This window comes from Chiloscyllium plagiosum, unplaced genomic scaffold (assembly GCF_004010195.1).
Source record: "Chiloscyllium plagiosum isolate BGI_BamShark_2017 unplaced genomic scaffold, ASM401019v2 scaf_19608, whole genome shotgun sequence".
Classification (NCBI taxonomy): domain Eukaryota; kingdom Metazoa; phylum Chordata; class Chondrichthyes; order Orectolobiformes; family Hemiscylliidae; genus Chiloscyllium; species Chiloscyllium plagiosum.
The window spans coordinates 1,535-5,132 of NW_025197447.1; the positions used below are offsets into that span (position 1 = coordinate 1,535).

Below are 3,598 nucleotides of genomic sequence, written 5' to 3' on the forward strand. Positions count from 1 at the left end.
CAGTGCTGGAGGACCTGGCGGGGCAGTTGGTCCTCTGACCAATCAGGGTGAATGAGGGGCGGGACTAGACTATACCACGTGATCATCCTCGCAGTCGGTTCGGGATGTGTGGACGGAGAGCTGTTGGCAAAGATAGAAATAAACAGCAGGAAGCGGGAGGGAAATGGTGTTGGTATAGGTTGAGAGGGTTTATAGACGTTGGGTGCACATCGGAAAATGCAAATTTGAAACTTAGTCCCGTTTTTGCAGTAAACGGGAAAATGCCTCATCCAGCGATTGACTCGAGTAAGCACCACCATCTTTATTCGGGGCTACGATTCACTGGACACGTGCAGCCGCCAGCTTTGTAGGGGGCAAGGTTCAGCCTTCTCTGGTAGAGAGTCAAAGGGCAGGATTTACACAGAGCATATTCACACCCAGAGAAATGGATTTTTCTTTCTGGATTTGTTTCGTCATTCATTTAAATGATTTGGATGTGAATAGAGGCGGTACAGTTAGTAAGCTTGCAGGTGACACCAAAATTGGAAGTATTGTGGACAGTGATAAAGGGTATCTCAAAGTACAATGGGATATTGATCGGATGGAACAATGGGCTGGGGAGTGGCAGATAGGGTTTAATTTAGATAAATGTGAGGTGCTGCATTTTAGAAAAGCAAATCAGAGCAGGACTCACACACTGAATTGTAAGATCTTGGAAAATCTTGTGAACAAAGAGACCTTGGAATGTAGGTTCATATTTCCTTGAAAGTAGAGTTGCAGGTAGATACGACAGTGAAGAAGGCATTTGGTATGCTTCCCCTTATTGGTCAGAGCATTGGGTAAAGGAGCTGGACAGGTCATTGGTTAGGTCACTTTTGGAATATTGTGTGTAGTTCTGGTCTCCCTCCCATCAGAAGGAGGCACTGAAACTTGAAAGGTTTGAGAATTGATTTTCAAGGATGTTGCCAGCGTTGGAGGATTTGAGTTGCAGGGAGAGGCATAACAGGCTGGGGCCATTTTCCTTGCAGTGTCATAGGCTGAGGTGTGATGTTAAAGAGGCTTATAAAAATCGTGAGGGACATGGATAGCGTAAATAGACAAGGGTTGTTAGAGCCCAGAACTAGAGGATATAGGTTTAGGGTGGTGGTGGCGGGGGAAGGGGGTGGGGAGAGAATTCAAAAGGAGCCGAAGGGGCAACTAAAATTGTAACATTTCAAAGGCATTTGAATAGGAAGGGTTCAGATGGATGTTGGCCAAGTGCTGGAAAATGGGAATACATTAGGTTAGGATATCTGGTTGGCATAGATGGGTTGGACTGAAGAGTCTGTTTCTGTGCTAGACATCTCTGACTGTGGGATCATAAAAGTGAACATTGCTCTGATTCATCTCTGGGCTCCTTGATGTCCACTTGTTTGTTATTTAGCTTTTTCAGTCTCTCGTGTGTATTTTTGCTATGTGTAGTATTTTACTATTACGTTCACAGACCTCTTTGTAAATGGATTGTCCACTGCTGCCTGGCTCCTGACCATATGCTCCATTATCAGGTTATTTTTTCCACAATATCTTTGACAGTGAAGAGTTCTTTTTTCCAATAAGTTAGTGGATTTTCCTTCCATTTTTAACAGTCAAATTCTGCACCATTTTCATTCCCTATAAATCATACTGCACTCCCTGAAACATGATGTGTATTTCTCCTTCTACAGATACCAGTGATCAAGGCCAAAGCTCTGTTCCCTATTGAGAAGGTGATGTTTGACTTCCTTGTACTGCTGTAGTTCGTATGGTGAAGGTGCTCCCACAACGTGGTTGGGTAGGAGACATTACAGATTATTCACTCAGAGATAGTGAAGAGTAGAAGATATCTGTATAAATCAACACATTTTTAATTTCACAAAATATTGAGAACTTTTGACATAAGACTACAGATGGAGAATATTATGTCCGGTGACCAAACCTTTGCGAAATAAGCAATTTTTACACATAAAAGAAGTGAAACTATCATGGTATTCGAACAGATGAAAGACTGAACAGACAATCAAGGTATTTTTCATTGGATAATTTCAGTTACATCACACTACAAAAGTTTGCTATAAATTCTGTGCCTTAGAATTGTGCCCTCCACAATCACCTGATGAAGGAGCGGCGCTCCGAAAGCTAGTCTGCTTCCAAATAAACCTGATGGACTATAACCTGGTGTTGTGTGATTCTTAACTTAGAATATTACAGCACTCCCAACAGGGCTGCATGTAAACAGGCTCAGTCCAGTTAATCAATACGTTCGGAAGGATATCCTCCAAGTTTGTTGACACAATATTAGTCAAAACCGTCAGCTTCAACCCGCAATATTGCTCTTAACAAAAACGTCAGGCTGACACAAAGCTCCCCACCCCACTGCAATGTGGTTACCGGGCCCGGCCCAGGAATTGGAACTGGGACATTTGTGGACTATGATCTCAAAGGAAGGGAGCAAACACAATTCTGACAGATTAGTCCTCAAAGATGAGCAGCAAATTTGAGACAAGGCAGGTGGTATACCATCTTGCACTAAGCTTAATTGCATTTCTTATTTACAGTCGTGTTTGGCAAAGTATAAAGAACTATGTGTTTTTTCATGGTTGGGGAGTTTTATCCTCGTTGATCATAGTTGCTACCTCTCGCTCCCCAAGTCAAACCATAGGATCGATAACAAACCAATAGACTGCAGGTGCTGGAGATCTGAACCCCAGAAACAAAGTCCTGGAGAAACTCAGCAGTTCTGAGGGCATCCGTGAAGAGAAAAAAATGTTACATTTCAAGTTCACTGACTCTTCGCCTGAACGGACAAAATGTCACTGGAATTGGAACTTACAATGTTTAATTCCCCTCAGAGATGCTGCTGGACCTGCGGTTCTCCAGCACTGTGCTTTCTATAGTGAACTTTATTGACAAAACAGATCGGAAAAATAGTAATCTCCAAAAGTGATAGGTTCATTGCAAACATGAGCATAGTTTCCACACTTGAGTTACACAAGCACGCCTCAGTTTAAAAACAAGATTTAACTCAAAGTAACATTCCATCTCAAAATTAGCCAAGTTACACCAGTAATAAAGCTCATCCACCCAATGAGGCACTTCAGCACAACATCCTGCAGTGTTGCAGACAGCCACCTTTATCAAAGAATGATCACGTCACAAAAGTGAAGGCCAAGAGCATGTCTCTTTAAAGGAGCTGAAGTCAAAGGGTTTTTGTTAAACCTGATTGAACATTTAAATCTCAGCGCATGAGCTTTGCTTTTTTAAACAAAGTTTGTGGGAAACATCCCACATCTTGCTGAAGGTTCAGTTCAGTCTGATACATAGAGCCTAAGGCCAAGCAAACATCACACTTTCCATTCATTCTACAAAGGGCTGACATCACGTTTCCTCAGGATTTAAAGTATTTTATAAATTGTTTGTAAAATCATTTGTCACGTTAAAGAACTGGACAATAAAAGTCATTGTATGCAATACGAGTGAAGTCTGTGACAGCAGATTTAGCTTTGGAGGGCAGTATATGTGCTTTCTAAATTCTGGGAGCGCTTTTGGAGACTGCTCCCAGATGGTGATCGTGAGCATATCTGGAATGCACTGTTTAGATTTG

General features: G+C 42.1%; 1 long non-coding RNA gene across 1 annotated transcript; it reads left to right on the forward strand.

Moving 5' to 3' along the window:
* Positions 1-240: 240 nt before the first annotated feature.
* Positions 241-1,704, forward strand: LOC122545936. Its single transcript, XR_006310627.1, has 3 exons — positions 241-285; positions 1,524-1,574; positions 1,683-1,704. It is a non-coding gene; the product is annotated as an uncharacterized LOC122545936 (long non-coding RNA).
* Positions 1,705-3,598: the final 1,894 nt, after the last annotated feature.